The sequence below is a fragment of the Lissotriton helveticus genome, chromosome 6 (genome assembly GCF_964261635.1).
Source record: "Lissotriton helveticus chromosome 6, aLisHel1.1, whole genome shotgun sequence".
NCBI classification, from domain to species: Eukaryota; Metazoa; Chordata; class Amphibia; order Caudata; family Salamandridae; genus Lissotriton; species Lissotriton helveticus.
Window position 1 is genome coordinate 1,820,067,993 of NC_136067.1, and position 23,784 is coordinate 1,820,091,776.

At 45.0% G+C, this 23,784-nt stretch overlaps 1 protein-coding gene across 4 annotated transcripts in view; it reads right to left on the reverse strand.

Moving 5' to 3' along the window:
- The window catches only part of BICRAL (BICRA like chromatin remodeling complex associated protein), an 883,634-nt gene that overhangs the window by 424,378 nt on the left and 435,472 nt on the right, over positions 1–23,784 (reverse strand). The gene's annotated exons all lie outside the window — the stretch shown is intronic.

The following is a 23,784-nucleotide window of genomic DNA, read 5'->3' on the forward strand; positions in this document are numbered from 1 at the left end:
TGCATCAGAGATTACTGGAGTGAGATTTATCCAGCAACCTAGCAGGTGAGGCACAGATTATATTTTAAGTGAAGAGAACTGAGCTAGATGGTGTATGCTCTGTTATCTAAATTATTCGTTTATATCAGGACGAAAGCGCCAGCATTTCCTAGAGTGCTGAAAACGAGTTGACCGATGTCAAGAACATGAAGAGTGTAAATCAATATTTATCTGCTTTAACCATGGTGAAGGCAGGCACTAATAATATGTATTTTGCCCGACCCCATGCATTTTTTGTTTTACACCAGTGGATAAACCTAGACAAAGTAGGCACCACCGATGTCATAAATACAAGTGCTTTTTTTGTCGAGCCTGGGCAGCGCATGAGCTTCTCTGCGAGGCTTGCTGTTTTGAGGTAGGAACTTGAAGCTCCGCCCACTCTCCACCCACATTTTTCATTGGCTTGTGTCATTGTCCACAGTAAACTATGGCTGTTAATTGGTCAAAAAGCTTAGCAGTAGCGCCTTGTCTCATTTTATAACACGGCGACACCCCCTGTTACACGTGTTGTTGCTCGATAGGCTTTTTTACTGCCTCCAAGCACTTTTTTCTCAAATAGCTTTTGTGTACTAACACATTTTTTAAATTTTCATGACACAGGCACCGAATGCATTTGCAATGCAATAGGTCTCACAATTGCGTGGGTTAAAGCTATTGGAATTGTAAATAACAATGCCTTTAATTTATCGGTTTTAAAAACAACACATAAATAAAAGGCAGTGCATTTACAATACCAATAGCTCAAACTCTCATAAATGTGAGACCTATTGCATTGCAAGTGCTTGTTCACATTGCTAGATGGACAGCCCTGTAACGAAGCATAACTCACTATCTGGGTGAGGGCTTTAAGCACCTATGTGCAATGCCACCTAGACTGTGTCACAGTTTCCTGTGACTTCCATTATTAATCCTACAAACAGTTCTGTGACAGGACCATTCCTCCTTTCAGTGTGTATATCACTTTTTGTTGTTGTTTTTGCATTTATCACTTTTTCAAAGCCATAACAAACTACAGCTCATCTCAAACGATCACCTGATTTTTCTGACCCAATATCTTCCTCTTTATTTAAAGAAACAGTGTCCCCGATGAACCCTTAGTCAATGCACCCGGTCAACTCCTCCCTGAGAAAGGTATGGGTCCCCGAGTGTGTTAAAACTGTATTTCACACCCCTTCCAATAAAAAGCAGGAGCAGCCGCGGTAAGCATTTCCAACTTCTGACCATTGATGAACTTTGCATCTCTTCAAAGCTGTGTGGTGCCTCAGTTTGAAAGAAGTATTTCCAGACAGCAATCTATTGCACATCCTTCAACCAAACTTCATTACCAGATGTATAACTGGGACCAGATTACTTAATAATGCTCCTCGCAACCTTGCTAAAGGTGAATGCTGATTACTTATCATCCTAAACCTATCAGCTAATTTTGGTATGGTCAATGACTCTGGTCTTGAGATGGATTTATCACCTCAAAAATCATCAACAGTACATAATTTCTTGCTATACTCTATCTGCGCTTAAAGCTCTTAAGCAAGTAGTGATTCAAGGCTCCATTCTCTCTCCTACTCTCTTTAATCTTTACATTGATTTGGCTATCCACTAAAACACTCTCAATATTTCATACCACCTATATGTTGCCAATACTCATCTATATTTGAATAGATTCCCCTCTCTAAAATTCTGGAGTACATCAAGGCTTAGATGGCCACAAATTATTTCAACTGGAATCTGGTTAAATCTGTTGATTCACATATCAAGCACACATGCATTCGATTCATTATGTAAAGGCACACATCAATGCCCAGGTTAAAATCGCCCAATATCAGCTCAGAATCTTCTGAGGTATCAAATCCTTCATGCTAGAATCAGAATGAATTCCAGTTTAATTTCTTAGCCTTACTTTGGATGGACTAAGATGTGGAAAAGTCAGCCCATAACGCACCTGATGCCCAGGCTGCTGGGGCAGGACGCCTCTTAGTTCCCATCTTGAACAATTACCAAATAAAGAGACGGGCGCTGGAAGCAGGAAAACAAGAACAGAGTTTTATTTCTCATGAGGAGAGCCTGTCATTTCGGACACTCGCATAGTGTCTTCAGGAGGTGCTCTAACAAGTTTCTCTGAGGCTTCGTCTTTTATACACATGTTTATGATGCACAAACATTCCTTATTGCAATAAAGACGTTTTGAAGTAGGAAAAAGCATGCTTGGAATCCCAGCTTCAGGCCTATTCCCATACCAGTCGCTCAGATGTCATCCTCCCCTCCTAAATGTAACAAGAGATTGTGATCTCTCAGCCGGACATTCCTACAGGACACGAGGGCAGGAGGGGATGATCAGATCAAAGGTTGGGCAGGCGATAAGATCGGGCACTTCGGTTGGTGTATCACGGTTTTGTTATGCTGGGCAGGAAAAGGGGGGGTGTACATCCACGAGGCTTGGTCTTAGGACTTGGGACCGGGTCGAAAGGCCAAGTGCAGCTGGGGGGGCTCGTCAGCTGAGGGGAAGGGTGTTCTTGGGAGGAAATGGGGGGGTGTGGGTCAAGCAGGAGTGTTACTTCTAGAGCAGGGTCACGCAGAGGGAGAGGGTTTTATGGCCGATGCATGAGCAGTGCGCGCGGGGAGGGGTGCCGGGGGTTTAACAAACGGGCAGAGAGGCCATGGTGCCTAAAATGGCTGTCGTGTACGTGTGTGCATGGGTCTATGCTGGCGGGATAACACAGTCAGTGTTTCGCGATATCCGTTCTGCTTACAACAAGGGGTACAGTGAACACAAATGAACGCCGCTTATGTGCATATACATTGCCATTTTCAACAAAGATAGCCTTCATTTGGCAGGGTATCTTAAAACACACATTTTGCTTCTGAAGGCGGTTCTCCGTGCTTCTGAAAGACTTATCCCAGGAACAAAACATAATGATCACTTAACCCCTGTGCTCATAAATCTCTGCTAGCTGTCGATTGAAGTCGGAAGATTTTTCAAACTGGCTAGTGGATAAGTCCTCCGCTCAAGGACCCCAAATTACCTAGTATAAAAATTGACGATCTATTGTAGGCTTCAACTCCTAAGGAGATCAAAGTCTGCTCTTTTAGAAAGGACAATCTACAAGAATCAAAGAATGCTGCCACAGTCCTCACAGGGAATGCCTCCCAGATCTGAACCACTCATTCTCATGGACTGTTAAAAAAATAAAGATGTGAAGCACCTACTTTTCCAACACCATTTACAGATCTAATCTTAAATCACAATCCAAACACTCACAGTCACTGGATAATGTCATCAGTGATGTAATTTGAGATGTCATCAGTGATGTCACTGACCATCTCATGACTAATGTAATATGTGAGGTCATAAGCAGTGAATTTCGTAGGCACGAGTTACAGTTAGCTCAGCTACCTATAACTGCTGAATTTCACTGGTTTTATACGAGTGAAACCTGGGCCTAACTATAACGTCGCAGTAACATTTGGTTTTTCAGTGAATGGATAAGATTTTTTTATTTAATTCCCTAACTATAACGTCCCTGTAACCTTTGGCTTTTTCAGTGTATTTCTAAGGTTTTTTAAATACCAATTCCTAACTATAAAGTATTCATGGCGTTTACAGAGTGGAGGAGAAAGGGGGCAGCCTCTGACCAGCTCTCAGGAATCCCACTATGTAGGACCCACATAAAGTATCAGCTGGGTTTCTTGGCCACCAAGGTCCCTCAGCATCCAAGGGGACTTCATTCCTCACACTGATGGTTGGAGGTTGGGGGATGAAGTCCCCTTGGCTCCACAGAGTCCTTGGGGGCCAACAAGCCCTCCTGTTACCTCAAGTAAGGCCCACACAGCGGGATTGCCTCAAGGTCTTCGGAGGCCACGATCACTTTTGCCACCACTCTGCAAACACGTCTCCTGGTGCACTGATGGTTTAGGTCCCCTTGCCTCCTGAGGGCCTCAGGACTAAAGTGGACTTCTTCCTCAACCAGCAGTGTGCCAAGAGGCACTTCTGCAGAGTTGTCCCTCATAGGGGAGGCGGGTACACGGTCCCCCTCCCCACACCACTATTGGCCCTATGGACTCCATCCCTCTGAGCCTTATATTTTTAAAAAGGAGAGGGGTAGGCACAGCTCTTTTTCCCAAGCCACTATTAGGCCTGCAGACCCCATTCCCTGGGGCCCCATAAAATATTATTGGGGGAAACACAGCCCCCTGCTGAGCCTGTAGCTGACCCTGTGACTCCATGCCCCTGTCTAAAACCATTTATATTAGGGGTGGGGGCATATGGCCACCCCCATAAAGCTCAAATGGTCTCCGAGGACCCATCCCCCAGCCTATAGAGTATTTGTCTCTATGGCCTTCTTCCCCGAGCCTTAAGAGGCCCCGTATCCCATCCCCTGGGGCTAAAAAATATATTTTAGGGGCGGTGGCAAAATAATATACAAATAAAAACTCTGACTGGTCCATTATTATTTTTTTTTAAGTTGGGTCCCGCGGGAATCTCGCAAGTCTCTCAAACCCACCCATCCAGATATACAAATATTTTTTTGCTTTATGTCTCCAAAACTACTGAACGGATTTACATTGAATCACAAAAAGCACACTTTATGGACAAAGGTCTAGCTTCTTGCCTAATTTGGTGTAATTCTGTTCACTATTTTTTGTGATATAGCTTTCCCAAAAAGTCTGTGGAAAATAATGGGGATTTTAGTTTGGGAACCCCCTTTTTTCTCGGCACCCACTCAACGGATCTCCACAAGGGCTGAGGTGAAAGAACTTTTTAGTAAAGGTTTGTGAAAATTCGTCAAACCAAGCCAAAGTTATTAGCAAACCAAAAAGCTCTCTGTATATGAAAAAGCAGACCTAACTATAACTACCCAATGGCGACTGCCACTGGGTAATCTCTGGAGATATATATATGCATAAATTGAAAGTGAAAAACAAAGGAAAATTAACTGGCAAATGCCCGGACCCCACCTAAGGGATTGAATTGTTACCACAACTACCAGCATGCCACTCACTGGAGAGTGCATGCAATCAGCGGAAATAAAGGTTGTGTGTTTCCGTAAATGTCAGACTTTGCCCTATGAGGAAGGAGAAAGGTTCTCCGAATCGCTTCATGGACTTTGAAATATCGGAATTGATGTGCTGCTTTCATAAATAAATGTTTGTGTTCAAACAATCTACCGTGGAGTGGCGTCCTTAAGCCCAGAGGCACTTTTGGGAAATGTAATAGGTGGCGGCCTCGGCCACGGAGGATGCACCACCTGTTGGAAATATGACACGGTACTGCACAGTTGTAACCTTTCTGTGAACAGCACGGCGAGATCTTAATCGGAAACCAGACATCAATCTCGAGGCCCACTGGAGGGCTGCATAAATTGAAAGTGAAAAACAAAGGAAAATTAACTGGCAAATGCACGGACCCCACCTAAGGGATTAAATTGGTACCACAACTACCAGCATGCCACTCACTGGAGAGTGCATGCAATCAGCGGAAATAAAGGTTGTGTGTTTCCGTAAATGTCAGACTTTGCCCTATGAGGAAGGAGAAAGGTTCTCCGAAACGCGTCAGGGACTTTGAAATATCGGAATTGATGTGCTGCTTGCATAAATAAATGTTTGTGTTCAAACAATCTACCGTGGAGTGGCGTCCTTAAGCCCGGAGGCACTTTTGGGAAATATATATATATATATATACATACATATATATATATATATTAGGCTCAAAGGTTTGCACGAACAGCAGAGTCACTTGCGGGCGGGTGCCTTGAAGTGGCCGTGCGCGCTACAACACATCGTGGCTCCAGTTCTCACCTGTTAAGTTGAGAAAAACCAGCACTCGCGGGTGATGTTCAAAGAGGGTTTTATTCCTGTACAATCAGACGCGTTTCGGCAATGCCTTCCTCTGTGTTTGCCGACACACATGTACATTCTACTCCTACAGCCACATGCGCAGGGGACCGCCTCCGCAGTACTTCTAAGGGCGCCATCTTAGAATGTGCAAATACATTGATTGTTCGTAAGTTTCTTACTCGTTCTTACAAAACCATGCTATTGCATTAATTAATACAATTTTGGAATTGATGCCACGTTTTATAAAAGCGATACTTTCAATTACTCTGCATGCATACTTCATTATGCGTACAGATTAATTACCACGCTCCTTACGATCATTACCACCCATTATTGCTTTCAATGCCTGCCTTCATGCTGGACCGTGAATCAGCTTAATTAAGAGCAGCAAAAGAGCAAAAAACGTATTACAATTGCCATCATACAATCGCATTCCAAATACCCTTGGTACAGTTACTGTGTTATTGCACATATTTCACCTGTTTTAAATGCATGCTTTATCATGCCGTAGATCGGCTTGATTAAAACATCGGAACACAAAACCAAACAAGCTGTAGTGCCTGTATTTACGGACACCTCAAAACCTGCATTCGAGGATACTCTGCACCCCTCAAAAGGTACTGCTTAAATTCATAGTGCAGTGGATCGGCTATTGTCCCGTTCATTACATATGGCTATCAAATTCATATTCATATACTACTTTACGAAAATACAGTTATCCACACAGGAATTTTTCTAATTTGCTCTGACCCACAAATGACTACTATCTACTTACATATATACACACGTATCAGTTGTCATGTCTCATTATCGTTGTTAATTCTTAATCAATTCATTTCACTTCAGACTCCCAAATGCCACGCAAGTTCCTCCCCGCTGTTTAAACCTAGAGGAGATTTTGTTTTTGATTTATAGTCCACTATATATAGGGACTCTAACCTTCTTAGTTTCCTCAACCTGTCACCCCCAATGATTGATGTTATCAGGTACCAGATTTAAACCATAAAATTGTGACAAGTTCCTGTTACTATCATGGTGCTCAGCATAGTGTCTCACCACTGGGTATGCCCCATCTTTCTTTACTATTGCCCTCTGGAGTTCCAAGATTCGCATTTTCAAAGGGTGTATCGTGCTGCCTCAATGGTTAGAGCAGCAGACCCTGATGCAGAGGTCTAGCCCGGGACCAGGGTTCAATTCCCCGCCTCGGCGGGTCTTGGGCTCAAAAAATTCCACGGACCTGATAATTCTCGCATCGGTGCCTATTCCAATCATGGAGTCCCACTCTGCAACTCTGGGCAATAGCTTGCTTAATCTACACAACGGCCCCCACAACGCTAAGGATGCCTGGCCTCCACCTTGGGGGTGCCCAGGAGTGGACACCTCACAGGGAAAGCCAGGATGGGTTCCACAGCGGTATTCGTACAAGCGCCTTGAGACCCTTGCGGGTGAGTAGTGCGCTATTCAAGAATCAATTTACAATTTACATAACACAGACCGCACGGACATGTTATGCAATACACTGCATTCAGTGTTGTGCTGGTGAAGAATTTGGTGATTAACTTCTTTTGTTTCATCCCGGGGATGCTATATTGCCAGACCCTTTTGCTGTTACTGCAGGCCTTGCATTTCGCACATGGATAAAACCCCTTCATTTCTTTCAGTGTTCCTACTTTTGGGGGCTCTTTGCTGAGGTGACTGCTCACTAGCTTGTCCTTCAACGATCTAGCCTTCTTGAATGTAACTAGTGGGTGTGGGGGAATATCTTCACTGATCACATTATCTGTTCCCAGGATATGCCAGTTCTTTTTTAGCATCTTTTTAAAATGGTTGGCCTCAGCTGTGTACGGTGTTACTAGCCTGAATTTTCCTTCCTGACTACTGTCACTTTCCTCTTGATCATTTTTCTGGGACTGAAGGAGATGCTGTCTTGAAATCCCTTTCACTTTCTTCAATGTGTTATCTAACAGTGAGCGGTCATATCCTCTCTGTATGAATCTTTCTACACATTCATTTGCTGCTTTTTTAAAATCACAGGTGCGTGAACTGTTTCGCTTTAGACGTAAGAGCTCTCCATATGGAATGCTCTGTACTAACTTCGGCGGGTGACTGCTTGTTGCATAAAGAATAGAATTCCCTGCCGTTTCTTTGCGATATAATGCTGTGTGTATTTTTCCAGCCTCAACAAACACCTTCAAGTCCAGGTAGTCCACTGCCACTGGACTAACCGTGCCTGAAAAGTGTAGGTTCACGTTGTTCTTGTTTAACTCTGCGATGAAGCCCTGCGCTGTCACGGTATTTCCTTGCCAAACTATGAACAGATCGTCAATGTAATGATACCACTGGATTACTTTCCCTGTTTCCTTCCCAATGTTATGGGACCTGGGCACCTGCTCCTCCCACAACCCTACGAACAAGTTCGCATAACTGGGGGCGAAGTAGGTGCCCATCGCTGTCCCTGAGATCTGCTTGAAGTATTTATCTTCAAACAAGAAAATATTATTCGTCAGGCAGAACCTGATGAATTCCAGTAGCATGTCATTGTGTTCAGATAATCTGAGTTCTCTTTTGTTCAAACAGTATTATACAGCTTTTAGCCCATCCGCATGATCAATACAAGTGTAAAGACTTGTTATGTCTAACACCATAAATCGATAAGTGCTGTCCCATTAAATTTCGGATATTTTCTTTAGAAAGTCCTTAGTGTCCTTTACATATGATTGCAATCGCAAAACAAAAGGAAACAAAAAATGATCAATAAACCTCGACAAATGTTCCGTGAGGCTCCCCTGCGATGAGACATTAGGCCTCCCTGGAGGGTGCACATTGTCCTTGTGAATTTTCGGGATATGGTAAAATGTTGGCACTATCGGATATGAGCCCCTTAGGTAAAGATGTTCTTTCGTTCCCAGCATCATCTTCGTTTTCCAGTTTCTTATCATGGTGTCATATTCCTCGATGCTCGCCAAGTATATTTCCCGTGTTGTTGTGACATAATTTTTTGTGTCCGATAGTTGTCTCAAAGCCTCATCACAGTAGGCAGTTCTTGTTAGTAAAACTACATTTCCGCCTTCATCGGAAGGCTTTATGATTATTGATGGATCATCCATTAGTTTTTTTATGGCATTGTTCTCCTCCTTAGTAAGGTAACCATGTTGTTTGTTTTTGCCACTCTTTTTCCTGAATTCCACCAGATCTTTGACCATAGCATCTGAGAACACGTCAATTGCATCATATGGCATTTGTGGAATGAAAATTGACTGAGGCTTAAACGGACTTTCCAGCATTTCTTGCTCAATTCCAGCCTGGATCGCCCTTTGTGCCCGGTCCATTTGCAGAATATTTAAATCTTCCTGTGTCTCATCAAGATGTTGTAGCAATTCCACAGCCTCTAAGTCATTGCCTGTTAATGCATCCGTGGCCGTTGCCCGCTTTGCAGCAGTTTTGCCTTCCTTTGCCTTTGGTCGTTGTTTAAAGTACTTATGTAGTTTTAATTTTCTAAAGAACCGGAAGAGATCAATGCGTGTTTGTGTAAACTCAAAAATGGCTTGTGGGACAGAATGTTAGTCCTAATGATAGTACTTTTATTTCTATTATCGTCAGTTGTTTTGGAGTCAGATTATCTACTGTGAGATTGTTCGTTATTAGGTTCCATTGTTGAATTTTTTCTTCCGCGTTCCCCACGCCCATGGTTTGCCTCTTCCTCTTGCTATTTATTTTTATTTATTTAAACTTCTAAAGCGCGCAGCTACCCGCAGTGGGTTTCCCGGCGCTCAGGGACAGACTAAAGAAGAAAGACTGGCGAGCTGATTTTTACAAGGCTACATATTACTGTTGAAAAAGCCAAGTTTTAAGTCCCTTACGGAAACGAAAAAGATTGGTTTCTGTCTTTAGGGACACAGGAAGAGTATTCCAGAATTTTGGACCTAAATGAGACAAGCATTGGAAATGCAATAGGTCTCGCATTAGGAAAGTTTGAGCGATTGGTATTGTAAATGACACTTTTTTTATTTATGTGTTGGTTTTGAAAATAGCAAAATTAATAGCTTTGTCAGTTACAATGTCAATAGTTTTAACTTTCGCAAATGTGACACCTATAGCATTTGTAATGCAATGTGTGTTGTATTTACGTGACTTAGATGTATTGATATTACAAATAACAATGGCTTTTAATTTTGTAAATAATACTTAAATAAAAGTTCTTGTAATTTATAATGGCAATACCTTAAACGTTTGTAAATAACTTTTGTGAAGATTATGTTCAGTGTATTTTATTGTGACGAAAATCCAAGAACATTGCATTTGCACCTACACACACACACAGCCACACATACACACACACACACACATATAGATGTGGTGGTGGTGGATCTGGGGGATATGGTGGTGGTGGATGCGGTGGTGGATGTGGTGGTGGATGTGGTGTTGGTGGATGCGGTGGTGGTGGATGCGGTGGTGGTGGTGGATGTGGTGGTGGATGCGGTGGTGGATGTGGTGGTGGTGGATGTGGTGGTGGTGGAAGTGGTGGTGGATGTGGTAGTGGATGTGGTGGTGGTGGGTGTGGAGGTGGATGTGGTGGATGTGGTGTTGGTGGATGTGGTGGTGGATGTGGTGGTGGATGTGGTGGTGGTGGATGCGGTGGTGGTGGATGCGGTGGTGGTGGATGCGGTGGTGGTGGAAGTGGTGGTGGATGTGTTGGATGTGGTGGTGGATGTGGTGGTGGTGGATGTGGTGGTGGTGGTGGATGTGGTGGTGGTGGATGCGGTGAATGTGGCGGTGGATGTCATGGTGGATGTGGAGGTGATGCTGGATGTGGTGGTGGATGTGGTGGTGGATGTGGTGGTGATGGTGGATGTGGTGGTGGATGTGGTGGTGGATGTGGTGGTGGATGTGGTGGGGATGGTGGATGTGGTGGTGGATGCGGTGGATGTGGTGGTGGTGGTGGATGCGGTGGTGGTGGTGGATGCAGTGGTGGTGGATGGGGTGGTGGTGGATGGGGTGGTGGTGGTGGTGGATGGGGTGGTGGATGTAGTGGTGGTGGGTGTGGTGGGTGTGGTTAAAGTGTTGGTGGATGTGGTGGTGGATGTGGTGGTGGTGAATGCGGTGGTGGTGGATGTGGTGGTGGATGCGGTGGTGGATGTAGTGGATGTGGTGGTGGATGTGGTGGTGGGGGTGGTGGTGGATGTGGTGGTGGTGGATGTGGTGGATGTGGTGGTGGATGTGGTGGTTGTGGATGCAGTGGATGCAGTGGATGTGGTGGTGGTGGATGCGGTGGTGGTGGTTGATGCAGTGGTGGTGGTGGATGGGGTGTTGGTGGTGGTGAATGCAGTGGTGGTGGTGGATGGGGTGGTGGATGTAGTGGTGGATGTGGTGGTGGTGGGTGTGGTGGATGTGGTGGTGTATTTGGTGGTGTATGTGGTGGTGTATGTGGTGGTGGTGTATGTGGTGGTGGTGGATGCGGTGGATGTGGCGGTGGATGTCATGGTGGATGTGCAGGTGATGGTGGATGTGGTGGTGGATGTGGTGGATGTGGTGGTGGTGGATGCGGTGGTGATGGTGGATGCAGTGGTGGTGGATGGGGTGGTGGTGGTGGATGGGGTGGTGGATGTAGTGGTGGTGGGTGTGGTGGATGTGGTGGTGGTGGGTGTGGTTAAAGTGTTGGTGGATGTGGTGGTGGATGTGGTGGGGTTATAGGTTGTTTGCATACTGGAGTTATGTTGTCAGTCGAGTTATTAAGAAAGGTGAAGCTAGACACATTTGCACTTTTTTTTTTAATTAAGTGCTTTTAGGAGGAATAAGACGAGTGGGATGGAGGTGTAAAGGCGCAACATTTATTTTGAACATTCTACACAGAAGTCACCAAAAGTCCGTTTGTGAAGGGAACGTTTGCCAGCAGCGTGTTTTCTTTGCACTGACAAACTCATTTTAAACCGGCCTCAAGAGACTAACAAGCTAAGCAGAGCACAGTTCAGGTTTGTTTTAAAGGTATTTGAGTTGTATTAACTATAATGTCCAAATCTTGTTTACAGTGACAAAATCCCGAGTGTTGGGAATAATGCTATGAATATAGGACAATCATTTAACAAGTCAGACATAATGAGAAAGGGGCAAGGAGAGGAAAAGGATATACACGGCTGCAGCCTTCCTACCACAAGCTTCTCCCAGCGTGCGCTCTGTAGCAGGCCATGCAGTGAATAATTAGGGGAGGAGATGTGCCGGCCTGAGTCAGAGCGCACGCTGAGAATCTTGTGGGAGGGAGGCTGGGCTGCCTTTGATGTGGTAAGGCAGGCAGGCGGCTGGGGAACAGATGGTTTGCGGGAAGAGCATCGCGAGGGGAGGAGAGTTAAGTATGCTAACCAAAGGCGCACTAAGCCCTCTATGGTAAATGACAAAAGTACAACAAAAGTCTCCGTGTCCACGCAAACCCATGTGATGGGAACCTCCCTGTAACTGGTTTGTGTATGAAGCTCTCAACTGCGTGAAGAACACGGTTATTTAAGATGCGTAAATGTGCATGTAATCATTAAAACTCAAAGTGAGTATCTACCTTCCACTGTGTTGAGCAAAAGGCGTAATCAAACGATGTAAATTCCACATTAATGGAAGTCGTGTATGTAGTATATGTCTATTCTCCTTATTACAGTGTACAAATCATAATAGTTTCAGTGAGTACAAAACACTATGTCTCAAACGCTCTTATGCCGAGTGCAATTAACCAACCGTACCTTAATAATTGCTGCTTCCATTGATAATGAGAACCGGTTCGGTGAAAACAAGAGAAATAAATCTGTGGGCAAGAAACTTGTGTGTGAGAGGTGTGGGAGGAGTGCGGCTCGGCTGAGCCAGAGCGCACGCTGGGGGAAGCTTGTGGGGTGGAGCTGCTGGGGAACAGATGGCAGATTGCTGGCGATTTGATGCTGTGCACGAGCATTTCACGGGCACAGCACCAAATCGCCAGCTAGTTAAACCTCTGTTTAAGCCCCTTTATATCGAGCTCCCGCTCTCAATGCGCATGCACATTGAGATAGGTCGCTCGACCTAAAAAAAGAACGGCCTCCCATTTTTTTGCCAATCTAAATCTGGGGACGAAAAAGTCACCGTAAAGTGATGATCTTAAAGTTCGGCTGGGCTTATAAGCCTGGATAAAGTCCTGAAGGTATTTTGGAGCTGAGCCGTGTTTGATTTTAAAAACGTGACACAGGGCTTTGAATTTAATTCTGCTAGGGATTTTTAACCAATGAAGGTCACAAAGTGCTGCAGAAGCAGAAGATCTTCTAGGGACGTTGCAGAGAAGACGGACAGCAGCGTTCTGTACAACCTGAAGTTTTTTTATGGTTGTTTGGTCAGATCCAAGATATAGGACGTTGCCATAGTCCAGGCGGGAAACAACCAACGCCTGGACTACTGGTCTTCGTGTGGAAAAAGGCAACATCCACAGGATCTTCTGTAGCCATCTCAAGGTGGCAAAACCGATGGAGGCCACCTTTACAGCCTGCTGTCTCATTGTGAGTTTCTCATCGATGAGAAACCCGAGGTTGCGGATTACAGTTACCGGTTGCGGGGTGGGTCCCATGTCACAGGGCCAATGGTGGGGGCCCCAGAGATCCTTATTTCTGCCCAGTATCACAACCTCGGTTTTGTCACCGTTGAGCTTCAAGAAGTTACTCTTCAGCCATTTACAGACACGGATCAAACCCTCTTTCAGGGCAGAGGTGTTATTGCACTCTTTATTAGAGAGAGACAAAATGTTCTGTGAGTCGTCGGCGTAGGAGTACAGTGTAAGACCCGCCTCCTCCACAATAGTAGTTACATAAATGTTAAATAATACGGGACTGAGTATCGACCCCTGAGGCACACCATACGCCGGGGGATAAGTTGTAGAAGAAGCAGAGGCGGAAAACACCTGAAAAGTGCGATCTTTTAGAAAAGAGGCTATCCAGGCAAGAGCCGTACCTTCTACTCCCAGGGACCGAAGAGTCGCGAGGAGGATGGAATGAGGCACAGTGTCGAACTCCGCACTTAGATCGAGAAGGATAAGGGCGGATGTTTCTCCGCGATCGACACTGTGTCTCAGGCTCTCGGTAACTCCTAGAAGTGTGGTTTCAGTCAAATGATGCGCTCTAAAGCCTGACTGGGACGGATGTAGAAAACCCGAGCTCTCAACCAGATGTGTAAGTTGTGTATTAATGTGCCTTTCCAGGATCTTCGATAGAATAGGAAGCAGTGAGATTGGTCTGAAGTTAGACAAGTTGGCAATGTCTGCTCCAGCCTTTTTCAATAAAGGAATTATCATTGCATGCTTCCACTCCTGAGGGACAAATGACTCAGAAAACGAAGAGTTAAGAAGTTGTATTAGAAAAATTTAACAAAAAAAAAAAGAAGTTGTATTAGTACTTGACGTGGGCTGAATTCAAGTAGTTTTAAGATCTTAGCAGGTATCGGATCCCGTGGCGATCCAGACTTAATGCTATTAAGGCAGAGGGGAAAAGAGACATCATCAAAAAGTGACCAATTTGCCAATATCGTCCTCGTAAGGAGCGGAACAACTGGAATCAGGGTGAGGTCAAGATGAGGCGTATCATCAGAGGTAGAGGGACTTAATGAGTCATAGATACGCTCTACTTTAGATATAAAAAAATTTGCAACAGAGTTGCATTGAGCCTCATCCAGGGCGGGAGGGCCAGGGACTACCTCTGCTCCAGTAAGTTTCTTCACAACCGAGAAGAGAGCAAGGGGACAGTTTTGGGCATTAGTTACTGTATTCGAAACGTGGGCAGCTTTGGCCATTTTACAATGATGATGGTAGTCCCTAAGGACTTCCTTTTAGGCTATTTTACGGGAAGCAGAATAAGAGCGTCTCCATTTTCTCTCCAAGGTCTTACAGCTCGATCTCATGCGTTTAAGATCTTCAGAAAACCAAGGTGCAGGAGAAAGGTGAGATGAGCCAGTTGGATACTTCGGAATTTAAGACAGATGTGGATGTGTTGATGTTAGGGAGAGTATTTGATAAACGTGCATTGAGATCAGCGATATTAAGTTTATGCCAGCGACGTGTAAACACATCCTGATTACTGCTGTTATTATTTTGGATTTTTGTCTGAGATAAGGCAAAATGTACAGCATAATGGTCAGACCATTCTAGGGGACGGGCAGGAAGGGAGCATTCAAAAGAAAGATTGGAGATGTCACGATCGCTCTCGCCGCTATGGTGGGAGGTAGAAGAAAGGGCAAAATAGCGCTATCTCTACATAAGGACTACATGTCCCAGAAGGCTAAGCGACTCTGGAGAGCAGGAAAGAAGGCTGAGCCTATATAGCTCCTCCTCTCTAGCGGGTCGGTGCTTGACAATTGTTATGGTGTTTTTGGCAATGGCGGATGGTGTTGTCCCCGCCGGATTAGTACCCAAGAGACCTGCGTGATCAGAGAATTGCAGCCGACTCAAGCCGACGCCGACGAAGAGCCTGCGTGGTCAGAGGATTGAAGCCGACTCAAGCCGACGCCGACGAAGAGCCTGCGTGGTCAGAGGAGTGAAGAAATTCTTCCGACAAATCGCAAGTACCCTGAAGGAAGAACGGGATCGTTCTTCTTTTCCTGTGTTACATTTCTGCCAAGCTCACCGCTTGTTCCGTGTTCAGATAACCTTGTACTTTTCAGCAGTTCCCGGGGGTTTTATGAAAGGGTCTTCCACGGACTGCGTGTTTGGAGCGCCCCATTACAATACGATTGTTCTCATGAGTTAATGAGAACAACTGTCCAAGAAGCATACATACTTTGTTTGCATTTCGGAGTAGGAGAGCCTTACTAAGGAAGACGGCGACAGAGGAAGTGAAAGGAACTTTCTCTTTGCCGATCTATTCATCTCGGATCGAGGAACTGATTGTTTTTCGTGTAAAACAGAGTGTTATCTCTGGTAAGTGCCGTTACTTGGGGTCAGGGAAGAGAAGCGACCATACACAGACAAGGTACTCATACCTGTCGTTTGTTTCTCCACGCTGCAGTACGTCCCTCCACCGAGTTCTTGTGGATCACCCAGACCCAGACGACAGCATCTACAACCTAGCTCTCCTACACCATTATTTCTCCCGGCTCCTTGAATACTCACTCAGACGGTGATTTCCACGTCACCGCTGGGTGTGGTGTTTAAATAAGTCAAGAGGACTGTGCATCTCATCGTTCCTGCTGGCCAGCTTCTTCAGGTTAGTGGCGCGCGACTGTATTTGCGCCGCTTGCAATCCCGACAGGAGAGGACAGGGTCCAATAGATGCCCAGCAGAGTGTGTAGGCCCAGAATTACATAGTAGGATATTTAAAGCTTCCAGTTCAGACAAAAAACATTTGCTGGCATTACATTGACCATCTTCCAGATGGAGATTCAGGTCGCCAAGAATGGAAAAGTTGGCCGCTTTCAGGGACAGAGGAGCAATGATGTCTGCAAAGGAAGTAGTCCAAGTGGTAGCGTTACCGGGGGGACGATAAATCAGGAGACCAGACAGTGTGAACTGGGGGCTGATAGCAAGCTTAAAAAGTCCGGCTTCACATCCAAGCATAGGAAAAGCATTGAGAGTGCATGTGTAATTAGACTTAAAGATTATAGCAATCCCACCTCCTTTACCAGTGTCTCTGTCTTTTTTGACCAGTTTATATCCGTCAGGAATCGCTATAGCAATATCAGGTCCCGAGCTTTCGTGGAGCCAGGTTTCTGTGAGGAACATGGCATTGGGGTTTTCGTCGATTATAAAATCGTAAATATTGGTCTTGTGTTTTGGAAGTGATCTACAGTTCACACTCCAGAACTGCAGTCTTGTGAGGGGAGAGGGAGTTTTACCAATCTTAGATCTACTCCTCAATTTACCTCGTTTATGTAGTGCTTTCAGTTGATTACACATTTGCATTCAGCCTGTCAGAAAGTCGCATTGGGTACATTTAAAATTATGGGCCGGCAATATACATGTAGTGCACTGTGCCGAATGATGGTTGTTAAGCTGTTTTAGCTCCTCACCGGTGTAGGTGTAGCTAGCACCTTGATGGACAGGGATAACAGGAAGCGGAGCCGGGTCCAATGTCCCTTGGCCCGTCCTGGCGTGGACGGGCGTAGACGGGCCTGACTCTGGCGCGACTCCGGCGCGAGTCAGGCGCGTCCGCTGTGCGCGTTCGCTGCGCGAAAACATGGACATCCCCTTTTATCCGCAACTAGAGCACTGTCGATCCGCCCCACACAAGATGGCCGCCGCTATTCAGTGCCCGGGACCGGCTCCACAGCGTCAATACTCGGCTGGGAGTGGTCCAGGGCAGCGGGAAAGAAGGGGAGCGAAGTGGGCAACTAAAGCTTATTCAATCAAGCTATTTTGCTTAAGGTGGCAGTGCAATACATAAAACGCCGAATTTAGGCAGTAAGTGCAGTTTAAAATCGAGTAAAGATCATACACAGCGCTAAATCATACAGCCTCCCGGCTTCCGCCTCAGGAGGTGCTCAATCAGTCATGCAATCAAGCGCTGGGCATTTCGGGACCCCTTTTATGCGCAACTAGAGCGCTGTCGATCCGCCCCACACACAAGATGGCCGCCGCTATTCAGTGCCCGGGACCGGCTCCACAGCGTCAATACTCGGCTGGGAGTGGTCCAGGGCAGCGGGAAAGAGGGGGAGCGAAGTGGGCAACTAAAGCTTATTCAATCAAGCTATTTTGCTTAAGGTGGCAGTGCAATACATAAAACGCCGAATTTAGGCAGTAAGTGCAGTTTAAAATTGAGTAAAGATCATACACAGCGCTAAATCATACAGCCTCTCGGCTTCCGCCTCAGGAGGTGCTCAATCAGTAATGCAATCAAGCGCTGGGCATTTCGGGACCCTTTTTATGCGCAACTAGAGCGCTGTCGATTCGCCCCACACACAAGATGGCCACCGCTATTCAGTGCCCGGGACCGGCTCCACAGCGTCAATATTCGGCTGGGAGTGGTCCAGGGCAGCGGGAAAGAGGGGGAGCGAAGTGGGCAACTAAAGCTTATTCAATCAAGCTATTTTGCTTAAGGTGGCAGTGCAATAACTAAAACGCCGAATTTAGGCAGTAAGTGCAGTTTAAAATCGAGTAAAGATCATACACAGCGCTAAATCATACAGCCTCCCGGCTTCCGCCTCAGGAGGTGCTCAATCAGTCATGCAATCAAGCGCTGGGCATTTCGGGACCCCTTTTATGCGCAACTAGAGCGCTGTCGATCCGCCCCACACACAAGATGGCCGCTGCTATTCAGTGCCTGGGACCGGCTCCACAGCGTCAATACTCGGCTGGGAGTGGTCCAGGGCATCGGGAAAGAGGGGGAGCGAAGTGGGCAACTAAAGCTTATTCAATCAAGCTATTTTGCTTAAGGTGGCAGTGCAATACATAAAACGCCGAATTTAGGCAGTAAGTGCAGTTTAAAATCGAGTACAGATCATACACAGCGCTAAATCATACAGCCTCCCGGCTTCCGCCTCAGGAGGTGCTCAATCAGTCATGCAATCAAGCGCTGGGCATTTCGGGACCCCTTTTATGCGCAACTAGAGCGCTGTCAATCCGCCCCACAAACAAGATGGCTGCCGCTATTCAGTGCCCGGGACCGGCTCCACAGCGTCAATACTCGGCTGGGAGTGGTCCAGTGCAGCGGGAAAGAGGGGGAGCGAAGTGGGCAACTAAAGCTTATTCAATCAAGCTATTTTTCTTAAGGTGGCAGTGCAATACATAAAACGCCGAATTTAGGCAAAAAGTGCTGTTTAAAATCGAGTAAAGATCATACACAGCGCTAAATCATACAGCCTCCCGGGTTCCGCCTCAGGAGGTGCTCAATCAGTCATGCAATCAAGCGCTGGGCATTTCGGGACCCCTTTTATGCGCAACTAGAGCGCTGTCGATCCGCCCCACACACAAGATGGCCGCCGCTATTCAGTGCCCGGGACCGGCTCCACAGCGTCAATACTCGGCTGGGAGTGGTCCAGGGCAGCGGGAAAGAGGGGGAGCGAAGTGGGCAACTAAAGCTTATTCAATCAAGCTATTTTGCTTAAGGTGGCAGTGCAATACATACAACGCCAAATTTAGGCTATTCCACCCTGACCTCCTTGTTCTTCTATTGCTCGCTCCGGTGGCTTGTTTTTGCCTCTTCTTAGCCATGATTGCCTTATGACATGGAATTCATCCAAAAAAGAACTGTTTTTTCTTGTCACTGCTCTGTTATCGCCGGTTTGTTCATCTCCAGACTCTGCTTCTGTGACCTCTGATTCTGAGGTCTCAAACCTCGGCATAGCTGTCCTTACCATTCTTTGTGACAACTCTTTTCTGGGACCATTGAATTTCGCGCAAAGGTTAATACCCTTCCTTGTTGGTAATCGCGCTCATCGCGTTCAAATTTCTCCTGTTTTCTAGACTTGATTTTATTTTCATACTTTAGGAGCCGTGTTTTCATATGTCCCATCAATTCTTCAACCTTGTTCTTATCTTCCTCTTTAGATAGTAATAACTCCATTTCTTTTATTTCAGTCAGGGCTTTCTCCCGATCACTCCATGCATACTTCACTAGTATGCCTAGTGTTCCCTGGCAATACTGTGCTGTATGGTCCGCCCACTCAGTTAGCAGTTCCGGATCAGGTTTCTCATAAGAGAGAATGGTGTATACCCTCAATCCCCTGGGCACCCTGTTAACTTCAATGTAGCTCTGAAGTGACGTGGCTTCCCACCATTTGCGTGTTTCACGCTCATATAGTCGTTCCAACTTCTGTATAATGCCAATGAAGCCAGTTGTGAGTGTAGGATTTGCATGGTCAGTTGATTTGCCTGTACTGCCGTTCTTTTTATTATTAAACATCCCCTTGGCAGCCTCCCGGCTTGCCTAGTCACTGAACGTCGTCGCTGTTCAGTGAAAATTTGTCGGAATATAGCCACCTTCCTCTGACGTCTCCCTCGCCCTGCCACCAATTTGAAATGTTTCAATGACACTGACACTGCACATAGTGCAGACGCTTCTCAGCACTTTCGTTCTTTCTTTCCACTAACCAGTGGGTTTGCGCCAAGCTCTGTCTGTGCTTACTCAATTTATAAACAGTCTATTCTTAGCGCAGCAGTGCTCTCTGCATCACATAAAAATGGCGGCCTCCCGGTGTGTCAGCAAACAACGAGGAAGGCATCGCCGAAAAGCGTCTGTTTGTACAGGAATAAATCCCTCTTTGTACATCTCCCGCGAGTGCTGTTTTTTCTCAACTTAACAGGTGAGAACTGGAGCTACGATATATATATATATATATATATATATATTTTTTTTTTTATTTTTTTTTTAAAGGTACATGATAGCAATAGCAACCTATTGACGTACTTTATTCTGGACCAGTTAGTCAGAACAGAAAGAGGAGGCAATTGGGTAAAGAAACTGAGAACATTAGAATCAAGATTCATTATCCAACTGCAAACCAAGACCCCGGGGGGGATGAATAATGAAGAAGAGATGTGGACTCACATTTGAGGTACTCGTCTCTGTCCCGGAACTCTTTCTGAATAACCTGGAATCTGATGTATATAGTCCCTTGTCATAGACAGAGATGCCTAAACTTTAGTCACCTGAACAGTAGTTGTCATTACTAATCATCATGCTATATTTAGTATTGAATCAAAGTGAGGATTACAACATGCATTGGCATTAGAATTGTAATTATACCGTTGTGCCCATTCAGGGCTAAATTGTCGAAACCTCATTGAACTTTGATTCTGACTGTTTGGTGATCTATTGGATTGTGAACATGTTTATGATTTTCACTAAGAGTTGGTTGTGAGAATCTTGTTATAGGTACGAACGGCATGGACAACATCTTATTAATGCACGGAAATGCTTGATTTTGGTAAGAATATATGCATGGCTGCTTTGATTATATGCATTGCAATGAATTATTTACCGTGTTAAGATGGCCGCCGTGAAAGTAATGAAAGAATTACTGGATGTACCTTTCTTTATGTTGATATAATTTGGGAACACGTGACCTTGGTCATTAACGGTCACCAGTTCAAATGTAATTGGGAAACAGTGTCAATCTACACTGACGAAGGCGGTAAACGCCGAAACGCGTTTGTGGATTGAATTGCTGAGGTATCATGGTGAATAAAAACGTGTGAAGAACCTACGCTATACTGACTTGGAGTGCTCTCATTTAAAACAAAACCCAGAATTGGGGGGTTTTCGTTGGAAATATATATATATATATATATACATACTGACAGTTCGTCATCAGAATTCAAACTATATAGGAATTTGGTATTAAGATGAATTTTGAGGCAAGATTCTGTAGTGTAGCTCCTATTTTCCCAATAGGCTCTGCGCATTGGAATAGTACCTACAGCAGTAAAGGCCTAGGCCAGACGTTAACTAGGTCTACTACTGTCGATACTAGACTTAATTTTTGGGTTTGCCAGCTAAGCTCAGAGTTCGCTAGAAACTTTCTCGAATGTTCAAGGAAGGAATTAACTCCCCTGATTAGACAAGAAGGGATTTAGTTTCTGACAACCATAGAACATGACAACTTTGCTCTCCCCTAATCAAGAGTCAATCTCGAGAGTCATGTGAGCACAAGGCAATTATTTTACTCAGTCAGTACGTGCATTCTTAGTCTCATCAGAATGTAGAGAAAAGGAAGAGACGGGCGTGTTCAATAAAAAGGTGTTATTTATTGATCAGTCTCTTTTCTCATACATGAGAAATGGATCGATATTATTGCAATACTTATAGTTAAGTAAAGTGCATACATTAAAAGCAATAGTATAAAATAATACTGTAAAAACATTGATATGGTTTCTGAGCCATATGATGTTTAAAATGATTAAAATATATTTACATACACATATACATTTGACTAAACGTGCTCAACTGGTGTTTCTAAATACGCCTACCCCGTGTACCTGACCTAAGTCTAATGCGTGGGCGGGAATAGAAAGTTACAGTTTAAGTTAAGTTTGTTTTTGCCAAGTGAATAACTAAAGAATTCTCTGTGAGGGGTTATTCAGTTCTGTACCTGGAATTTAGGATGGATGAGGAATGGTATCTCTTTCTCTGCTCTCGATATTCCAGGCTGCCTGCGAGGGCTGCCCGAAAGCGCCGGTGCTGGGTCTCTCGGCTTGAGATAGCAGCGCGTCTCTCAGCGCGTCAGGAAGGCGGGGCTGCTGCCAGCGGGGTCTGCTTCTGCTCTCGGCTTCGGCAAGTATGGCTGCTCCGTCTTGTCACCACGCGTGTGTTTGCATAGGGCAAGGTCGGCAATATTTATACCTTAAAGGTGCCGAGATTGACGTAAGGATGGACATAGATACGTCAATAAAGATGTCATACGACTTGCTCGTTAGCACATTCTTTACTAAAGTTCTCTGTGAAATCAAAACAATGGCCGCACGGATTTTCCAGGTTGTCATAGGTTTGATTTGTTATGAGAACGTCGTATGCCTTATCAGGGGCTAGAGGAATGTCGCTTGTCTAATTAGATCTCAAGCGTTATGACCTAATCAGATAACACGTTCCTGTGCCGTAGTGTGACTGCGTCAGATAACGGTATCTGCATCATGGGGGCTGTTCTTGCCTCATGGGCTGACTGTTAGTTAACTTGATAGTTAGTTTAACCAGAATAGGGTCAGGAATAGGGGGACTGATTCAGAACCTATAGAAATACACGACACCCACTCCACGCTAACTATGGTCATATCTACTAATCTATGCATAGTATAACATAGTACAACATACTATAGAGTATAGTGTATACCTTACCACCCCAAAATACATAAATGCATTTCGAAATTTTCAAATATACTGAAAAATTGCAGTCATATATATTGTATGCACTTAAGCTATGGATTAAATGCAAAAGTAAACACGCATTTGTATGCATTATTGCTAATTTGGTATTTGAAAAATACACATGAAATGGCTCTTAATATAGCTATACAGAAAGGAAGTTCGAGACCATCTCATCACATAATAAAATATTTGTGAACATCCCAGCGGGCAACTAAAGTTTTATAAAGTATCTAAAAATAGAAATCTTAGTTCTCTAGGAATAGTTTCTTACTTTAAGCAGAAGTTAAGTGTCCCGAAAAATTTGTGAAAAATAATTTGGGGCTGCTAAAAAATTGTTGTCCGTGAACTGGTGGGAAGAATTGTTCATGTGACTTTATTTTTAAAGTTGAAGGCCGAATTCAGGGAACGCCGTGTGCGAGCTTGCTCAAAAGTCTCTATTTCTGTTCTGGAGAGAACATCATATCATTCAGGCTTTCGAAAAAACTGTCAACAGCTTCATGGGAAAGTTCCACTAAGTCGGAAATAGGGGTAACCATGCATTCGTGCGCATGATTGTCTCCATTGACATTCTGATTCGCATTGCTGACAGAAGGTCGTACCTGTTCGATGCTGCTTTCATCTTGAACTTCACTACTCTTCAATCGCAGTGGTGAAGATTCCACGAATGCCGTCATCAGGATTGGCAGCCTTTGAGGGCAGCACAAAGCGTGAACCTTGGTAGGAACCAACAGTGTATCTGCATCCACTGGCGCATCCGATTGTAGCGTCAGACAGGTGTCTAACACGCATTCTTCTCCGCATAGCAGACACCTTAGTACAGGTAAAACACACCTTTGCCACATTGGTCGAAATGATAGAAACCAAGTCATGTTTAGGTCTCTAAGCCGGGAGAGTCCCAGGATTTTTGATATCCGGTCCCGGTATCCAATGGCTAGGATCGTATCTTCCATTGTCGCGAGAGTTTGATCTGTGACATGGGTTGCCATAACGAAAAATAAGGACTAGGAATAGGATTTCTGCAATTAGTCCCAGGATCAGGGGAAGTCCGCCAAAAATCGAATGGACGAAATCTGGAAAAATACCCAGTATGGCTTTGAATGGTGTTAATGCCATCGAAAATACTGTCTTA